Raw genomic sequence first — 22,210 nt, forward strand, 5'->3', positions numbered from 1 at the left:
GAAACAAAGAATAATATACAGAGATCCAATAGCAGACAAGAGGATCCCAAGAATCAATCAAAGATTTGAAATATGAAGAAGTAAAAAACACCCAACTGGAAAAGCAAAAAGAAAAAAGAATCCAAAAATATCAAGATAGTGTAAGGAGCCTTTGGGACAACTTCAAGCGTACCAACATTCAAATTATAGTGGTGCCAGAAGAAGAGAGAGAACAAGATATTGAAAACCTATTTGAAGAAATAATGACAGAAAACTTCCCCTATCGGGTGAAAGAAATAGACTTACAAGTCTAGGAAGCACAGAGAACCCCAAACAAAAGGAATCCAAAGAGGACCACACCAAGACACATCATAATTAAAATGCCAAGGGCAAAAGACAAAGAGAAAATCTTAAAAGCAGCAAGAGAAAAAAAGTCAGTTACCTACAAGGGAATACCCATATGACTGTCAGCTGATTTCTCAACAGAAACTATGCAGGCCAGAAGGGAGTGGCAAGAAATATTCAAAGTGATGAATATCAACAACCTACAACCAAGATTACTTTACCCAGCAAAGATATCATTCAGAATTGAAGGTCAGATAAAGAGCTTCACTGATAAGAAAAAGCTAAAGGAGTTCATCATTACCAAACCAGTATTATATGAAATGCTGAAAGATATTCTTTAAGAAGAGGTAGAAGAAAAGGTAAAGATAAAAATTATGAACAACAAATACATATCTATCAACAAGTGAATCTGAAAATCAAGTGAATAAAAAATCCGATGAACAGAGTAAACTGGTGAATATAATAGAATCAGGGACATAGAAAGGGAGTAGACTGACAATTCTCGGGGGGGAAATGGGTGTGGAGGGTGTGGGAAGAGTCTGGACAAAAATCGTACACCTATGGATGAGGACAGTGGCGGGGGGGGGGGGGGGAGTAAGGGCAGAGGGTGTGGTGGGAACTGGGTGGAGGGGAGTTATGGAGGGAAAATAGAGGAACAACTGTAATAATCTGAACAATAAAGATTTATTGTTTTAAAAAAGAAGTAACTACAAGTTACTGAATCCAAAGTTAATAATAAAAAATGTAATTGTATTTTTATAAATAAACCAGGAAAAATTGGAAAGGGAAATATAAGAAACATTTACAACAGCATCAAAAGTAAAATACTTATGAAGTAGTTTAAATTAATTAAATAACACTAAATAAGTGAATGTGATCTTATCCATGGATTGAAAGGCAAGAACATGCTAAGATCTCAATGATCCTCAAATTAGTATGGATTTAATATACTCTTAATCAAAATTTTAAAACGTTCTATTTTCAAGAAACTGACAAACTTGAGTGAAAAAATAGGGTCTTGAATAAACAAAATATTCTTGAAGTAAAATGAGGTCAGAAGAGTTACACAATCATATTTTAAGAATTATGAAAAATCCACAATAATCAAGATGGTGTGGTAATAGTGTAAAGATACACCGATAGCCTGGCCAGCATGGCTCAATGCTTGAGTGTCAGTCTATGAACCAGGAAGTCATGGTTCAATTCCTGGTCAGGACACATACCAGGGTTGCGGGCTCCATCCCCACTGGGAGGAGTACAAGAGGCAGCTGGTCAATGATTCTTTCCCTCCCTTTCCCTTCCTCTCTGAAATCAATATATATATATATATATATATTTGGTCTATCTATCTATATATATATGTATATATATTTATAGATAGACCAATAGATCAATAGAGCAGAAGAGAAAATCATAAAATAGCCCTAAACATATATAAAAACAATTCAATACAGAAAGAACTCTTCAACAAATGGTGCTGGACTTACAGATAAAAATATATCAATTACTTACGAAAGCTGTTATTTAAAATTAAATCTTAATTCAGTTCTGGTAATTTTACTTTAAACTAAAATAGGGGTTAGCAAAACCTCAGGAAACATTTACTCATCTACTTTTTAAAAAATATAATGGCCAAATATCACTTGATCCCTAGCCATGTGCTGGATTGCTCTCAGCATGGATTATCTGATATCTGTCTGCATATTTATTCATTTAATTTAACTATGTTTATTTTTAATACATTATAAATTTATTATAAAAAATAATATATCATGTGTGAGGCCTTGAGTGAGTACTGAGTATGCAGTGGTGAACAAAACAAAATGACATTGTCCTGAAAGGTTTTTAGTATGTAATGTTTAAATGTGGAAGGCATACATCAGTCAAATAAAAACACAAGTAGATGATCACTGACTTTTATAATTGCGAAACAATTTGTATCATTTTTAAGATATTCACTTTGGAATGAAGCTCCTCCCAATAAGTCAATATAACTCCTTCCATCAACTTATTCCTTACATGCAGTCTATCTTTGCTAGGAAAGAACACATAATAGTGTTTGGAAAATATAATGGATTAGGGCATGATAACAGTCTTTTCCAAAAACATCCGGAAGTCACAGTTGGACTGAGACCTGAAGATGGGCAGAAATTAGTCAAGACCTGACTAGAGGAGAGTGCTTTGGGTTTTAGGAACAAGTGAAAATATCCTGATGTGGCCAAGAGCTTTGCATGTGTGAGGAACTACCAGACGTGTTGGGAAAAGTAGACAGCTTGTCTGATGGGGCATCATAAGTGAGAGAAGGCACTGGCCGTATCATGCAGAGCCCTGGGGCCAAGTTACAGAATTTGGAGTTTATACCACGTGCAACACTAGGTGTTTGAAGACTTTTAAGGGAGAGTGGTGCCACTTGATCTACTTTACATAAAAGAAATTACTCTGTCCCTCTGAACAAAAGATTGAACAAAGAATAATCCACAGATTTTACATTCCAGGTGCTCAGGAAACAGAGTTGTCACGTGCAGTTAAATGCTGTGGGCAGATGAGTATTCTGGCCCCTTAGAAGATCATCCTACTTCTCAAATGCACACAGGCATAGGTTGTCTGTGTACTGCTTCATTTCTTCATTTTAAAAGTTCCTATAAATTTTACTTAAACATTTAGGTAACTGATTTATCTTGACACTTGGCTCTATAGCTTAAGATAGGGAAAAACTCATTTTGACTTGAAACATTTGAACTCAGATGCAAATCACTTCGACTACAGAGTCACTTCAGCGTAACTCCTGTTGAGCATTTGACTGAGAGTGGTACAGCGCCGTCAGGGGCCTGTCAAGGGCTGGCTTGTTGCAAATACACACTGTTAGGTGGCTGAAATGAAGTTTCAGAGGGGGGTATGTAAAACTGTCTATTTCTATTGTTGAAGCTTGTCTTCCAAGACAACAGTGTTAGTATTTATAGAGTTGATGCCTAGTTACTATTTCTGAGAGTAATTAGAAGGTAGGCTAGAAAAGAAGCCTATTTAACACCTTTTTAAGGCTGGAATTTAATTTATCCTATTACTGTTCCTAATCATTTAAGGCACTTCATGATACAGACTTTGAAGAAGTGATAAAAACCTATAATGTATTATAAGTTAATGTCTCCACTGTATTATAAACTAATTCAGTTTAATTGTAAAAATAAACTTTTCAAGGATGAAAAGGTTGTATACACACTACAAAAAGGCATGCATTGTTTACTAACTTTATTTCTTAATGATAAACAGTGTATTGCAAGAGCACATTATTGTATAGTTTTCCTAAAACCGATATTCCCACTCAGCCACATTTTAGATAGCAGGACTTAATCATGCAATTTGAGAAGACGATCAAAAAGCTGTAAAAGGCTAACATACTAATAGATTTACCTTGGGGGTTCTAATTCAAAAGTCTGCAGCCTTAAACTTAAATTATCTCACCTCTGATTTCATCCATAATTTTTTGAGTATATAATGTAACTTCTTTAGATTCTAATATACTTCTGCTTTGGCGGTGAGCGTAATATTTTAGAATTATAAGACTTATGTTCTCACTTCCTTGCATAAGTTGCAAGGAAGTTGGTATCTAACACCTTCAGGAGAGTATCTAGATTCTTAATGTGGGAACAACAAGGACACACATTCTGGTTCCTGCCTCAGATTTCTTTCTTTTTTCTTTTTTGCCATGTAGGAAGAGTTCCAGATTGTAAACTGCCTGACTGAATATACTGCTGTGGCCTGTCTAAAAACAATTTTATTTTGCCCTCCTGACTTCCTTCCAACCTAATCTGACACAAAATGTAGCACACTCTACTTTAACTGACTCATTGTTGGTCTTTCCTATTAGGCTGTAAGCTGCATAAACCCCATTCAAACAGAATCCTTAACACATACCACTCAATTCATATTTGTTGAATGGATAAATTAAAGGATGAATAAAGTACAGATTTATTCAGTTATCCTCTATATTTTAGCATTAGATGTTTTAGTTAAATGAAAATATAATATGAATTAGTAATGATGTGGCTCTCTAATGAGTGGGTAATATTTAAGATAAGGATTGTATCAATAGCCTGGTTGGTGTGGCTCAGTGGTTGAGCATTGACCCCTGAACCAGGAGGTTATGGTTCAGTTCCCAGTCAGGACACATGCCCAGGTTGCAGGCTCTACCCTTAGTGGGGGTGTGCAGGAGGCAGCTGATCAATGATGTTTTTCTCTCATTGATGTTTCCATCTTTCTATCCCTCTCCCTTTCTCTCTCTCTAAAAGTCAATAAAAATATATATGTAAAAAAAGAATGTGTCGCCAAAACCGGTTTGGCTCAGTGGATAGAGCGTCGGCCTGCGGACCGAAACGTCCCGGGTTCGATTCCGGTCAAGGGCATGTACCTGGGTTGCGGGCACATCCCCAGTGGGGGGCGTGCAGGAGGCAGCTGATCGATGTTTCTCTCTCATCGATGTTTCTAACTCTCTATCTCTCTCCCTTCCTCTCTGTAAAAAATCAACAAAACATATTTTAAAAAAAGAATGTGTCAATAGAAGAACATACAGCAACCAAATTTAGGAAATAATATCCATTCTGATCTGTGGAGTCATATAAAAACTTATATTTATTAACTCCAGGTTGAAATAGCATAACTAACAAGGAATGTGAAGAAAGTGATAGTAAAACACCAAATTAGTCCTCAGTAAATTCCTTTGTATAAACATCTAAAAATTTTTATCATATATAAGTAAACGACATTTAAATGACAGTTCTGCAGATTTTCTTCCTTTTCTTATACTACTTATTTCTTTTTATTATTTTCCTGAATTAATTAGAACCTATGGAATATTTTTGAGGAGGCATTGGTGAATATCCTTATCTTATTTCTGATTTCAAAGGGAATTACTCTAGCATTTCACCAAATTATTTCATGAAGATTTTCAGAAGCTAGCATATATGCAGTTAACAAAATTCCCTTCTATTGCTGGTTTGGCTCTCTATTGTAAATGTGTGGTAATTGTGTGTGTGTGTGTGTGTGTGTGTGTGTGTGTGTGTGTGTGTGGTGAATTTTTATTGAAAAGATTTCTAATCTGTTAAGCTGATCAGATGGTTTGGTTTTTTTCTTATGATCACTTTATGTTGAACAATCCTTACATCTCTATGAAACCATACTAGTTATAAAATATTTTTTACTTTTTATACGTACATTGGTGGATTCAGTTTGCAGGTATTTTTCTTTTCTTTCTTTTTTGTTTAGTTTCATAAGTAAGACCAACATATAATATCCCTTTGTTTTCTGAATTTGTATGGAATTTGTATCAATAATATATTAGCTTTATAAAATTAGTTGAGGAATGCATTGGTTTTCTATTGCTGCTATAATATTTTAATTTAATGGCTGAAAACATACAAACTTATTACCTTATAGTGTTATAGGTTAAAAGTCTGACATGAGTCTTACGAGGCTATTATGAAGTTGCCAGCACGACTGCATTCTTTTGGAGGCTCTGGGAGAGAATTTATTTCCTTGCGTTTTTCAGAATCTAGAGGGCATACTCATTTGTTGGCTCATAGACCCTTTCCCATCTTCAAAGCCAGCAATGCAGCAGCTTTTTGAAGCTTAATTCCATTGTCATATCTCTTTGACACTCTTTTTCTGCCTTTCCCTCCCACTTTTAAGGACCTTTGTAATCACATTGGGTCACCCTACAAAATCCAGAGTATTCAGGTCCTTGATACATCTGCAAAGACCCACTTGCTGTGGATTCACCAGTACTGAGGATTAAGATGCAAACAAGTTTGGGAGATGGCTATTGTGCTAACCACAAGGTATTCCTGCTTTTGCTTCTGTGTGTGTGTGTGTGTGTGTGTGTGTGTGTAAAAAGCTGTAAGGGTTTCAATGATAATTCCTTGTATGTTTAATAAAATCTATGTGAAATATCAAGTGGATCTTTTGGCTTTGGTGTGAAAAAGATTTTAAAATAATGAGTCAATTTCTTCAATTGTAACAAGAATATTCATATTTCTAATTCTTCTTGAGTAAATTTTGATAAATTCAAGGATATATGAAGTTAATCTATACTTACAAAGAGTATTGCATAAACATAATGTTTCTCAAGTGTTGTCTTACTCCCTTTTGAAAATGTATACTTTTTTTCAAATTAATCCTTTTTTTTTTAATGTGAGCTTTATTCACACTTGGTAATTTTTTTCTACTTTATTAGCTTTTTCAAAAAACTGTTTATAGGATTTTTGAAGACATTTATTTTAATCTCATTGTTATTTTCTTCTCTTTTTCTTAGAATTATGTTATTGCTCTGATTTGTCTTTTGAAATTCTTCAGTTATATGTTTAGCACATTAATTTAAAGCATTTACAACATATTCCAGATAACAAAATTCACTCTAAGTACTACTTTAGCTACATCTTCAAATGTGACATATGGAAATTTCTTTAACATTCAATTAAAAGTAGTTTCTTTTTACATTAACTTTTCTTCTCTAAGTGAAATAAGCCAGTCAGAGAAAGATAAATATCGCAAGATCTCACTCATCTGTGGAATATAATGAATGACATAAACTGATGAACAAAAACAGATCCAGAGACAGAGAACCATCGATCGAACCCTCAAACCTCAGAGGGAAGGTAGGGGAGGGTGGAGGGTAAGGGGGAGAGATCAACCAAAGGACTTGTATGTAATGGACACAGACACCAGGGGGGTAAGGGCATGAGTTGGGGGGGGGGAGTAATGGGGAAATAAGGACACATATGTAATACCTTAATCAATACAGAAAAAATAATATAAAAATCCAATTCAATAAATAAAAAAATGATTAGCTACTTAAAGTGTGCTTCTAAAATTCAAACATTTGATATTTTTAAAAGATTTTAAAATTGATTTTAGAGAAAGAGGAGGAGTGAGAGAGAAAAACACCGATGTGAGAGAGAAACATCAATTGGTTGACTCTCGCAAACGTCTTGACCAGGGACCAAACCTGGAACCTGTGTGTGCCATGACTGGGAATAGAACTAGCAACATTTCGGTGCATGTGGCAATACTCAACCAACTGAGTTAAACCATCCAGGGCTAAATATATGATTTTTAATCAATATTTTTATTATTGAATTCAGTGTAATTACAATGTGATCAGACATGAATTATGATACTAAAATTTAAAAGGTGACTGTAATCTTAAAACTAGAAAATGGTTAATTAGGTAAAATATAATGTGTAGATTTGAACACACATGTCAAATCTATATATGTGATGAATGTAAACACAAGTTTTACATTATTTGCATTTGTTATACAGAAACAGAAACATACACTTTTATTATTCATAACTTCTATTATTTCACATACTGTTATATCTGCTAGATAATTCCCTTTGATCGTGGATTTTTAAATTTCCAATTGTAGCTGTGTGTGTTTATGTGCATGTGTGAGGTGACATGATTTTTATCTGTTGTTCTATTAATGTGGTAAATCATGTTTGTTTTTGCATATGTCAAACCATCCTTGCATGCCAGGAATAAATCCCACTTGATTGTGGTGCATGAGCATTTCAATGTGTTGTTGAATTTGGTATACTAATAATTTGTTGAAAATGTTGGCATCCAATTCATCAGGGATTTTGGTCAATAGTCTTCTTTTCTTGTAATGTTCTTATTTGTTTTTTACATCAGGGTAATAATAGCCTCCTAAAATGAGCTTGGAAGTATCCCCTCTCAATTTTTTTGGAACATTTTGAGAAGGATTCACATTAATTTTTCTTTAAATGTTCACTAGAAATCATCAGTGAATCCTATTGTCCCTGGGACTTTCTTTGTTGGGAGTTTTAGTTTACAATATCCTTCCTCATTCTTGTTTTTTTGTTTTGTTTTGTTTTTTCAGATTTCCTATTTCTTCATTATTAAGTCTTGGTAAATAGTATGTTTCTAGGAATTTATTATTTGTTTCTAGAATATGTGATTTGTTGTCAAATAATTGTTCATAGTAGTTTCTTACAATCCTATATATTTGTGGTCAGTTATTAATATATCTTCTTTCATTTCTAACTTTATTTCAGTCTTCTATTTAAATTTACTCCGGTGACCTATGAACTTCATAAACTTGATATCCAAATCTCTCCCCATATTTGAAAAAATTTCAGGTATTATTTATTTAAATAAATGTTCTGGCCCCCACCCCCTTCCTTCCTTCTCCTTCTGGAACTCCCAATAATTTATAAATTGGCCCTTTTAATGGAAACCAATAGATTATGTAAGCCTTCTTCACTGTTTTTTACCTTTATTTCCTTGTTATCCTCTGACTTGATTATTTCAAAGTTTCTATATGTAACCTCACAGAGTCTTATTTCTGCTTGAAGTATTCTGCTGTTGATGCTTGCTATTTCACTTTTCATTTATTTAATTATACTTTTTAGCTTTAAATTTCTATTTGGTTCTTTTAAAATTATAGTCTACATTCAATTTATTTTGTATTAGTTTCATGTACAGCATAGAGATTAGACAATCCTATAGTTTACAAAACGGTCCCTCAATATTCCAAGTAACCCCTGGCACCATACATAGTTATTATACTATTATTGACTATATTACCTTAATTGTTTTTGTGTTTTTTTTTTTAGGTTTCTATCTGTTAAACTTTTCATTTTGTTCATGTATTGTTTCCCCAACTCCATTTTAATTGTCTATGTGTTTTTTTTTGTACCTCATTGAGTTTTCTTCAAAAACTATTTTAAGAGTGCTTTATCTGGTGAACCACAGATTGTATTCAGTTACCAAAAGATTATTGTGATCCTTTGGTTGTGTCATTTTATCTTGATTTTTAAAAAATTATTTATATTCCTTGAAGTTTTGTGTTGCTGTCTTCACATTTGGAGTAACAATCATCTCCTCTAGTCTTCACTAACTGCGTTGTGGAGAGAAATACCTTCTTTCTGTCCTGCTAGAGATTTTGATGCTATAGATTTTTAGAGATTCTATAGGTATATTTGCCTCATGCCTCTTGCTCCCTCTTGTGGCTGAATTATTAATCTTGTATGTATGTCTTCTCTGAATGCTGCAAAGCATCAGGCCAACCATTGATAGCCTCTTGTTTTCTCAAACATGGTGCTAAAGCTTATGTTTGTTGTCCCTCCCTGGTCCACAGACTTGACTGACCTTCTGTTCATGTTCACTAGCCATTTGCCACAGCCCACACTTGTTACTGTAGGGATCACACCTAAGGAGCTTGCCGTAGCATGGGGCTGTGTGTGTGGGTGAGGCATGCAGAGTGCTGGGGTGACCATGGCCAATTGGAGGAGCTGTGGGTGAGGTGTTCACAGAGGCTCATAGGCAGGCTTCTGGATGGAATCTGTGAAGCAATTGGAAGTTGCATACCTTTAATGTCCTCCAGGAGTTCTATCTACCACTCTCCCTGCCTCTTCTCAACCCTCACTCATGTAGCTTGTGATTCAGTGCTCTGGATAGTTTGAGAGATTAGCCACTTTGGCAGTGTCTCACACAGCTGGGGAAGCCAGGTGCTCACTCACACACTTTCCCTCTTCCTCTGTTAGAGAAATCACAGGCCAAGGAACATCTTCCTTGGCCCTAAGCTGTGATGCAGGCAACATAAAACGGTTGCTTTTAAACCCATTCCAATGAATCCAAATGTGTATTTTCTTGCTCCAAAAACATGATGGAACTTCTTCTCTGAGGTCTGGACTCTATTTCCTTCACATGTATTGTATTTACAGATATGTATGAATTGATTTCTCTATTCTTATTTTGTGCTTTTTTGGTCCTTTTTTCTCTCTATCATTTGTTTTTCCTTATTTTACTTTTCTTTAAATTGACTTTTTAACATTCCATTTCCCCCTTTTATGTTTTGGAAGTTACATATATTTAAATTATTTTAGTGGTTGCCATTCTACTTTTACCATACATACATAATAATTCAATGGTTAATCAAAATACTTTTCTATCCTAAATAACTAGGATCTTAGAACACATCATCTACTTTCACCCTTCTCTCTTTGGCTTATATATCAATATTATATATGTTATTAATAGTATTTTTAACTTTATGAATTAAATAATAATATTGATGATTCATATATGCCTAGACATTCACCACTTTCTTTTTTATTTAATTTATTGGGGTGACATTGACTAATAAAATTATATAGGAATTATATAGGTTTCAGCTGTATATTTCTATAATACTAGTGCATCATCTGTATATTGTATTCTGTGTTCACCACCCCAAATCAAGTCTCCTTCCATCATCACTTATCTTTGCTCATTATTGCTTATTGATCTCAGACTTTACTTATTGAATATTTTTTCTCATTTGTTAAGTACACCATTTGCATTTTAAGCAATAAGGTCTGTGGTTGATAACCTATCTCAGTTCCTACTTGCCTGAAACTTCTAAATTGTAGCACTTATCTGCAGGAAACAAAGTGCTCTTAGTTGCCCTTACAGCCATACTCTACGGTATAAACAGCTGTGTCATTTGACCATTTTGGTTAAGCACACTGAATGGTATTTGAAATGTCTTTGAATGATAGGCAAACTGCACTATACACATCACAGTAGAATCCTTTTCATCTCTCAGTTTACTCATGGATCATGGTTGACACTAACTACTTTGTCATGGAACAACACCAGGTGTCCATTCAACCGCACCTGCCCATCAGGAACTGGGTGTCTTCTGATCCAGCAAGCCATAATTCTGACATGTCCAGAATCATTCCATATAATCTGAAGTGATTGATGGGGTATTGCCATGAATGAAGAAGTTCTGAAGCAAGTGGTTAACATTCTCAGTGAGCTCACTCCTGTTGTATTGCCCACCCTATCTCAGATCACAACGTTAGCCTCATATGGAGTTTCCTAGTTTAGTGTGAAGGAAAAAAAGTTTAGCTTGCAAATGGCTTTATATGGCATGACTGCACTTGCTAGATGTGGACTACTGGGATGTTACAGCCCCACTTGGGCTTGGCCCAGAACTTCAATGAAGTAGAGAAAACTTTCTTGCAGCTGAAAATATTTTTTTTCCTGGAAGAAAATATATTTTAAAGTATAACTGATACTTAAATGTAATAGAATAAGCTAAAGAAAGGTTTGTCAAGATGGTCAGAGACATGGAAGGGGTAAGAATGGAAAATGGACAACTGGTAAAAAATTGGAAAGTTTTCCCCTTGGAATGAGTCCAAAGACTAGGAGTAATTTTGTCCTACATGAGTACTCATTCAGTTGCTGAAGGTGCACTGAATAATTAATTTGACAAAATAAATTACTATATGGATATCAGCCAGCCTTTTCCCCATCTACTCCCAGAATCTATTTAATGAATTCATTAACATTGTGGCTATGGTAGAAGAAATGGAGGTAATGAATAGATGCAAAACCACAGGCTGGCAATCATCAAAGCTGACCAATTTTGCCTGATTTAATTATAGCAATGATGAATAACCCCAAGCCTTCTATATGGTTATACAATTTAGTATCAAATCTCCTGATGGTGGATAAAGTACATCCTAATAGAGGGGAATTTGTTCTTATCTATATAATAAAAGCCTAAGCAACTGTTACAGCGGAATGACCAGAACGACCGGTCGCTATGATATGCACTGACCACCAGGGGGCAGCTGCTCAATGCAGGAGCTGCCCCCTGGTGGTCAGTGCGCTCTGCTAGAAGCCGGGCTCACAGCTGGCAAGTGCAGTGGCAATGGTGGGAGCCTCTCCCGCCTCCGTGGCAATGCTAAGGAGCAGTGAGCAGGCGGGCGGTAAGGAGCGAGGGGTCCTGGACTGCGAGAGGGATGTCTGACTGCCAGCAGGCAGACATCCCCCAAGGGGTCCCAGACTGTGAGAGGGCGCAGGCTGGGCTGAGGGAACCCCCCAAGTGCACAAATTTCATGCACCTGGCATCTAGTTTGTAATAAACTTGTAATTTGTATATAGTTTTATTTTCCCTGGCTACCACAGTCCTACAAGTAACAATATCTGTATTCTTATGAAATACTTTATTTTTTCACAATGTTATCTTATCTAATACTAGGGGCCCGTTGCACGAAATTCGTGCACTGGGTGTGTGTGGGGAGGGGAGTGTCCCTCAGCCCAGCCTGCCCCCTCTCACATACTGGGAGCCCTCAGGCATTGACCCCCATCACCCTCCAATCGCAGGATCGGCCCCTTGCCCAGGCCTGACGCCTCCGCCAGAGGTGTCAGGCTTGGACAGGGGACCCCCATCTCCCCCTGATCACTGGCTCTGGCCCCCGCCCAGGCCTGAGGCCTCTGGCCCAGGAATCATGCCTGGGCAGGGGACCCCCATCTCCCTCTGATTGCTTGCTCCACCCCCCACCCAAGCCTGACGCCTCTGACCCAGGCTTCAGGCCTGGGCAAGGGGACCATCATATCCCTCCAATCCCCGGCTCCGCCCCCCACCCAGGCCTGATGCCTCGGCCAGAGGAGTTGACCCTCATCACCCTCCGATCACCAATCACCGGATCGGCCCCTTGCCCAGGCCTGAGGCCCCTGGCAGAGGTGTCAGGCCTGGGCAGGGGACCCCCAGCTCCCCGCGGTTGCAGGCTCCGCCCCTGCCCAGGCCTAACACCTCTGGCCTAGGCGTCCGGCCCGGGCAGCAGGGACCCGCAGCTGCAGCGGCCCCGCGATCGTGGGCTTCGCTTTAGGCCAAGGCAAGGGACCCCTAGCTCCCGGGTCTGCCAGCTTCGACCGTGCCCAGCTCCCATTGCTGGCTCCACCCCTACTTCCTGCTCTCACTGGCCAGGGCGGCAAAGGTGCCTGATTCTCCGATCATGGCTGGGGGGCAGGGCAAAGGTGGCCCCAGGGCCGCCTTTGCCCTGCCCCCCAGCTCTTAGCTCCCCCCTGGGTTTCTGATCACTGTCAGTGGCAGGGGGCTTCTTCCTGCTTTCCCTTTTGCCTCCCTGCATTGTGCCTACATATGCAAATTTACCGCCATCTTGTTGGCAGTTAACTGCCAATCATAGTTGGCAGTTAATTTGCATATAGCCCTGATTAGCCAATGAAAAGGGTATCGTCGTATGCCAATTACCATTTTTCTCTTTTATTAGATAGGATATCTTCTGATCAAGACACTCATAGTCTCAAGAAGTAAGTCTATGGTGCTTGCGTCCATAGGATTTCTTTATCATGTAGGAACCACCTGAATTATAGAACAGCAGAAAAAATACTGAAGACAAAGTACCTGCTCCTGCTGGGAGACACCCCTTAAAACATTTTGGAAACATTGAATCAGATATAGTCTGAATGGATTGACTTCCTTCTTTCCCAAAACCAGAATATGTGGGTCCAGAAACCTTAAGGCATCAAAATAAGACCGGCCCCTCTCACTATCACAACAAAAAACCACTTACAATTTTGATTACCCTGTTATACATTTCTTTCCGCTCAAACTTGTTATATTGCATTCTGTTTCATGTAAATAAGAATCCTCATAGATTCAGGGGTTCATGCTACCTATACAAAGTATACTAATTCAAGTTTTTTTTGGAATCTGTCAATGGAATTCTATAAAATATAAATAAAATAATGTATGCAAACTGCTTTATAGTTGATGTGACTTATTGGTCAAATAAAAAATATGTTATTAGAAACTGTTAGTGTAAATTTGGGCACTATATACATAACTCAACATGATCTTCTTGAACTAATTATTTCCTTCTTTGTCTTAGTTTACTTACAGAGTTGGAAGAATTTTAATTCAGATCATGTTTGTGAAGGGACTGGATTGTGAATTTCTTAAGTGCAAAGACTGTAGCTTCTTTCCATATTTGGACATACCCAGCATCTACTGTGAACTCTGTCTGACACATTGTGCCAGTAAATGGTTGTCCAATTAAATTGTAAAATTTATGTACCATGTACATGTTAATTTTTCATATTAACAAATTCAATATTTCAAAATACCTTAATAGTATTTCGTTATTTAATTATAAGAATCTAGATCTACAGAAATTGTTGCTTGTTTACAGGCAACAAAATACCAACAGTTCTGAGTGAAAGACATAATAAACTTGGAAGCTGTATATCCAGGGCTATGTGTCAGCTTGCACTTAAGATGAGTAAATCTGTGACATCACCAATAAATTCTGCACAAGCAACAAGGTAGGATTTGGACAAGAGAGAAAAAATTGAGATAAGTGAGTGACGGCTGCCTGGCTGGTGTGGCTCAGTGGTTGAGTGTCGATCCAAGGAACAGGAAGGCACGGTCTGATCCCTGGTGAGAGCACATGCCCAGGTTGTGGACTCAGTCTCTAGTAGGGGACATTCAGGAGGCAGGGGATCAATGATTCTCTCTCATCACTGGTGTTTCTATCTCTTTCCCTCTCCCTTCCTCGCTGAAATCAATAGAAATATATTTAAAAAAATAAATGAGTGATGGCTGAAGAAAGAATTCATGAAATGATTGAAATGTCAAATGGTATATTTGTTAAGATTTTCCATGTGAAATTTAGCATAAACTTTTCCTTCTCTTTCTGTGATCTGACTCAAATATTTTGGTAAAATCTACATAGCTCCCTAATAATTTGGCAGTGGATTTCATTTAGAGGGCCATGATAAAAAGTCAAATCCTATTTCAAGGCTGGGAAAACATAAGCTATTTAAGGAATGATACTGACATACAGGTTATACATCCCAACTGTTTTTATGTGGCCTCCAGAAAAGCTGCTGAATGAATGGATGCAGATTTCTAATTAATACAACAATTGGGAGAGTTTGCATTTTATATCCACTGACATGTAGCAAACCTTATTGTATTTATTTGTTTTAAAATATCTTAAATGTATAACATTGTTTTTACTATTAATCTACTTATTCATTCAATCATTTTAAGCATCTTTACTGAGATAATTTACATACTATAAAATTCACCTGTTTAAATAGTACAGTTCAATGTTTTGTAGTGTATTTATGAGTTTTGCAACAAACTAACTTTAGAACACTTTTGTCTCCTCTAAGAGAAACCTTCCATTCATTATCTTCCCACAACACCCCTATTCCTCTAATCTAATTCCTGTGTTTATAGATTTGCCTATTTTGGACATTTCATCCTATCTAATAAAAGAGAAACATGGTAATTAGCGTACGACCACTACCCTTCCCATTGGCTAATCAGAGCAATATGCAAATTAACTGCCAGCCAAGATGGCAGCAGGCAGCCAGGCAGCTTGAAACTAACATGAGGCTTGCTTGCTTCAGTGACGGAGGACTCCAACGTTCCCTGCCTGCCCCTGCAAGCCTCTGAGCTGCAACTCTAAGCAACTATGTAACAAATATAGAAGCTAAACAAAACCCCAGAAACCTGCTTTAGGCTGCCAGGCTTCAGCCAGCAGGATCGCAACATTGTAAGCAAAGGCCAGAAACCTACTTTCAGCAGTGGAGGCCCAGGAGCTGGAGCCAAGCCTCAAAGATAAAGCTGGCCCAGAATAAAAAAAAAAAAAAAAAGAAGAAGAAGAAGAAGAAAAGGAGCGGTTGGGAGCTTCAGTCACCTCCAGCCTGAAAACAGCCCTCAGCCCCTCACCCAGACTGGCCAGGCACCTCAGTGGGGACCCCCACCCTGAAGGGTGTGTGACCAGCTACAAACAGCATCATCCCCTCACCCAGGATAGCCAGGCACCCCAGTGGGGACCCCCACCCTGAAGGGTGTGTGACCAGCTGCAAACAGCCATCAGCCCCTCACCCAGGCTGGCCAGGCACCCCAGTGGGGACCCTCACCCTGATCCAGGACACCCTTCAGGGCAAACCAGCCAGCACCCACCCATGCACCAGGCCTCTACCCTATATAGTAAAAGGGTCATATGCCTCCCAGCACCGGGATCAGCGGAGCCACGAGACCTCCCGGCACCAGGATCAGCGTGACAGGGGGCAGCACCCAAACCCCTTGATCGGCCTGCGGCTCTGTGTGTGACAGGGGGCGGGGCCACAACCTCCCTATCCACCCTGCTCTGTTCATGACAGGGGAAGGCGCCCCAACCCCCTGATCAGCCCTGCTCTGTGCCTGATAGGGGGGAGCTCCCCAACCCCCTGATCACGCTGCGGCTCTGTGTGTTACAGGGTGTGGCGCCCCAACCCCCTGATCGGCCCTGCTCTGTGTGTGACAGGGTGCGGCACCCCAACCCCTCCCCCCCACAGGCCCTGCTCTGTGTGTGATGGGGTAGATCCATAACCTCCCCATCGGCCCTGCCCTGAGTGTGAGAGTGGTGGTGCCCCAACCCCCTGGTCTGCCCTGCTCTGTGGGTGACAGGGGGCAGTGCCCCAACCCCGATTTGCCCTGCTCTGTGCGTGACAGGGGGTGGTGCCGCAATCTCCCCATCCACCCTGCCTTAAGTGTGACAGGGGACAGTGCCCCAACACCCCAATCGGCCCTACCCTGAGGGTGGCATCGCAACCTCCCAATTGCCCTGCTCTGTGCATGACAGGGGACGGAGCCCCAACTCCCCAATCGGCCCTGCTCTGCGCCCGACCAGGGGCTGCACCTAGGGATTGGGCCTGCCCTCTGCCACCCGGGAGCAGGCCTAAGTCAGCAGGTCGTTATCTCCCGAGGGGTCCCAGACTGCAAGAGGGCACAGGCCGGGCTGAGGGGCCCCCCTCCCCCCCGAGTGCACAAATTTTTGTGCACCGGGCCTCTAGTATAAAAATAATCAGACAATATATAGTTATTTGTCATTGGCTTCATTCACTTAGCAAAATATTTTGAAGGCTTATCCAGGGGCAGCACATATCAGCACTCCGTATCTTTTTATTTACAAATGACATTCCGTTGTACGGATGTGCAACATGTTAACTATATTTCAGTTGATAGACATTTGGGTGGTTCCCACTTTTAACTATTATGAATAATGCTTTTATGAATCCCTTCAAGTTTTTGTGTGGGTAAATGTTTTCACTCTCTTGATTGAAACTCTTGAGTCATATGATTACTCTGTATTTACATTTTTGAGGAATTGCCTTATTTTTTTTTTTTTTTTACCAAAGTAGCTGCATCATTTTATATTACTACCAGCAATGTTAGCTGATTCCAATTTCTCCACATTCTCAATAACACTTGTATTCTCTGTCTTTTTTTAATTACAGCTATGGTTGTGGGAGTGAAATGGCATCTCATTGTGGTTTTGATATGCATTTCACTAATGACTAATGCTGTTAAGAATTTTTTCATATGCTTTTTTGGCCATTTGCATATTTTCTTTGTAAAATTCTATTCAATAATTTTTCATTTGGTTATTCATATTTTTATTATTGAGTTGTAAGAGTTATTTATACATTATTGGCATAAATCTTTTATCAGATAAGTAATTTAGAAATGTTTTCTACCTTTCTGTAGGTAATATTTGTACTCTGTTGATAGTAGCCTTTTAAGTACAAAACGTTTTTTATTTTGAACTAATTCAATTTATCTTTTTTTCTTATATTTTTAGTGTCATATCTAAGAAACTATTGCCTAACCCAAAGTTAATAAGATTTACCCTATATTTTCTTTTAAGGATTTTATAGTTTTGACTCTTTTATTTAAGTCTATGGTCCAATTTGAGTTAATTTTTGCATATGGTGTGAGGTAGGGATTCAAATTTTTTTCTTTTGGAATGGGTATCCAGTTGTCTTAGCACCATCTACTAAAAATACTATTATTACTCTTTTAATTATCTTGGTACCCTTGTCATTGACCATAAGTATAAGGGATTATGTCTGGACCCTCACTTCTATTTCACTGATATATTTATGCTTATGTTAATACTACACTCTCTTGATTACTGTAACAGTGTAGTACATTTTAAAATAAGAATGGGTGAGTTTTCCAACTTTGTTCTTTCTCAAGGTTGTTTTGGCTCTTCTGGATCCCTTGCATTTTTATATAAATTTTAATTTTAGACTGTCAATTACTGCAAAGAAAACAACCTAGGATTTTGATAGGCATTATCTTTCTTTGATCTTTAGATCAATTTAGGAAGTATTGCCAATCTTAACAATATTAAGTTTTCTGATCCATGACATGGGATATCTTCCCATTCATTTAGATTCCCTTTAATTTCTTTTAACAACATTTCGTAGTTATCAGTGTACAGTTTTGAATTCTATTTGCTACATTTGTATCTAAGTATTTTGTTCTTTTTTAAATGGTATTTTAAATGGAATCATTTTCTTAAATTTATTATTTGAATATATATTACTAGTACATTACACATATAAATATTATTGCTATTATAAATACTAGTAGCCTGGTGCACAAAATTCATGCACATTAAAAGGGAATGAATTAGTGGAGATATTATAATATTGCTATTTGCCCTTTCTCTATAATAGAAGTGTGAGAGATGAAAGGAAATTAGTAAAATGTATATGAAAATAATATATAAATTTATTAATAAATAAACAGTAACAAAAGTATATAACAACAGATGCATGATATAAAAACAATAAAAACATGATATGAAAACAACAAAAACATGATATGAAAACAACAGTGATGCAAAAAATGACTGATAAAGTGATTAAACTTATTATAATATCTCCCTGTATACCACATTAAGAGTGAAAACACTTTCAGAGTGCTTGACTAATTTCCCTTGTGATGAAGTATTTAGAACTTTAACTGTTATGTCACATGCTCTTCAAACACAAGAGAAAGCAACATATAACTGACCATGTGTGAAAATGGGTTCAGGTAGGAATATGCCTACTCTGTCTAGAGTTTGTCTTTGTGATTTATTAATAGTCATCATAAATGCTGGCATCATGGGAAACCATCATCGAATCAATTTAAATGGGAGGCCAGTGTCAGATGGGGACAAATTAATTCTTGGAATCAGAACAACCTCTCCCTCTGCAGATCACGTTAATACTTCAGCTTCGATAATGTTAGGTCGTAATCTTTTGATAATAAATCTGGTACCATTACAAAGACCCCATTTACTATTGAGATTTCTCAATAGCATGATGATTGCACCCACTTTCAATTTTAATTTATGACACGGCATTACCGAAGGAGTAATACTATTAAGAAATTCGATGGGAAAATTTTCCTTTTCAGCATCAACTGTGGAATCAATGGAATCATCACTCAAATATGTGTGAAAATCTCCATCGAGTATATCCAAAATTTCTTCATTTAATTTTTGAACATGCTCATTTTTTGGACAAAGAATTGCATGTTTAGATATATTTTTAATATTATCTATAGATATAGTATTTCCAAAGGTAGCTTCAATAATAGATCCATTACAAATCATTTCACAGGGGATTTCAATAATATCCATTCCTAAATGAAAACTGCTATCAAGTTTGCCATCTCCAAGTTTTACTAATCATCCACTATAAGCAGAATCCTCTGATCTCATATTTGTTGTAAGAGACAACTTTCTGAAACATCCCCAAACATTGCAGTACTTTACACTCGTTTGTACTATGGCCGATCCCATAGCATGTGGTACAATACTGAGACATTGTCGAAAATCCCCTCCAAGAAGAACTTTCCCACCAAATACAACATTCAGACTCATAATTTCTCTTAGTAATCTGTCTATGGAGTTTATAGCATGACTGGATGCCGTGGTGCATTCATCAATAATGAAAAGTTGGGCCTTTTTAACAGTTTTAGCAACTTCACTCTTTATATTGAGTCTAGAAATTGAAGTTTCATTTAATGGAATTGGTAATTTATATTGGGAATGAAAGGTGCTTCCACCGAGAAGTAAATTTGCAGCAATTCCCGTAGTTGCTGTGGGTAAAACAGTACCATCACGACCTCTAATATAATGTATTAAAACTTTATACAGATATGCAGGTAAATAGGATTCCTAGCTGGCAGGCCCCTGACAGCAAGCTGGCCACCTGTCAATTCCGTGAGGAATGGGGCTCCCTCCTCCCTCCTGTCAGGGTCCGGGGTGCAGGTGAATGGGGTTCCTGGCTGGCTGGCCACTGACAGCAAGCTATCCAACAGCAGATTCTGTGAGGAATGGGGCTGTCTCCTCCCTACTGTCAGGGTCTGGTTTGAAGGCCAGCCATGCCCCCTATTGGGCCAGACCCAGAGTTCTACCATGCTATGGTCTCTGCCTCAGCAACCCAGGACTGACTGCTGCTGGGCGTTCCTGGCGCTCCGAGGGTGGGTTCTTCCCTCAGGCCTTGTGGGAAATAGCTCGGGGAGGGGGCAGCCCTTGGCAAGGACTCAGTACTTTCAGCTCAGAGGGCGGGTTCCTGCCTGAAACTTTGCCCTCCAGGAAATAGCTGGGGGAGGGCGCAGCCGTTTCCAAGACGACCCCTGCAGGTCTGTCTTCCTTCTGGTTGGTCAAGCTTCCGGATGTGATGTTATACCCAGGGTTTTTATATAAGTAGATTATTTGGATATTCATTAGAAAAATATGTACAGAAATAGATATTTTAATTGATCTTTTATCCTGAAATCCTATTAAACTCATTTATTAGTTCTAATCCTTTTTAAATGCATTACTTAGCATGTCCATATACAATTTCACTACATGAAAATAGTTATAATTTTACTTCATCCTTTCCAACCTGGATGCTTATTGTTTATTTCTCTCTTTTTAAAAAAATTTTAAATGAGAGTGGCAAGGGTCGGTAGTCTTGACTTGCTCTTGATTTTAAATGAAAACATTGTTTTTCACCACTTTGTGACTGTTTTATGTAGATGCTTTTTATCACACTGAAGAAATTATCTTCCACTCTTAGTTTGTTGAGAATTTCCATCATGAAAGAGAATTAGATTTTACCAAGTGCTTTTTCTAAATCATTTGCAGTAACCATTGGTTTTTTGTACCTCATTATATAAATATTGTATATTACATTGTTGATTTTTAGCTGTTAAACCCACTTTGCATTCCTGCAATAAATCCCACTTAGTCAGAACATGGAATCAATTTTATGCATTGCTGGATTCTCTTTGTTAGTAATTTTTTTAAGTCATTCAATTTATATTCTGCTAGATGTAAAGGATGAACTTGTGATCAAAATAATACATAATACCTTCCTTCATGAGCGCTTAATAAGTTGGAAAAAGAGATTTTATTCAAGTAGTCACACAAATTATTACGAGTTTCTAATTAAAACAAACATTATAATGGGAAGGAGCATGGCTCTGTGTGAGACTATAACAATGGAAAAGACCTAAAAGAAATATGGTGTGATTTGTTCTCTAATATGAAGGATATTTTGTTACTAATTAGAAAATTGTGGAGCAGGGAAGCATTCTAGAAAGAAAGAAGAAACATATTTAAGAAACATATTTGAGAAACTAAGAAAAAAAGAGATGCCACAAAAATAGTAATGTTTAGAGAGGTCTGGGGAAAGACTTGAGATCTAGACAAAATCTACATTAACCAGGTCCTTCTAGGCCCATTTTGTTCCAAGAGCAAATCAGAAGCCATTGAAAAATTTTAAGCTATTGCAATGACATTATCAGACATCCTATTTTAGAAGATACTTCAGGCTGCCTTGTGGGAAATGGCCTAAAGGAGGACTTAATGATTGTCAGGAAATTATTCAGGAAACCAATGGAAGTAGTCTAGGTGAAGGATGCTGCCTGATATCTTGGCATAGTCTGATGGCAAAGGAGCTCCAGATTAAAGGAACTGTGAAATAAAGATGCAATCATACCTCTGACTTTTAAAAAATGACTACAAATTATTAAATGGTATAATTCAAATTCTTCAAATTTTATTCTTTATGCTATTGCGAAATTCATAATTTGCACAAAATACTTGCCACCCACATTATTCAGATTTTAGAGCATTGTGTCATTTGGAGAGAACATAAATGATAAACAAGAACTTTATATAGCAACATTTAAAAGTTCATATAAATAATTTTATAGCCCCAAAACAACTAAACCACACTTAAATC

This window comes from Myotis daubentonii, chromosome 4 (genome assembly GCF_963259705.1).
Source record: "Myotis daubentonii chromosome 4, mMyoDau2.1, whole genome shotgun sequence".
NCBI classification, from domain to species: domain Eukaryota; kingdom Metazoa; phylum Chordata; class Mammalia; order Chiroptera; family Vespertilionidae; genus Myotis; species Myotis daubentonii.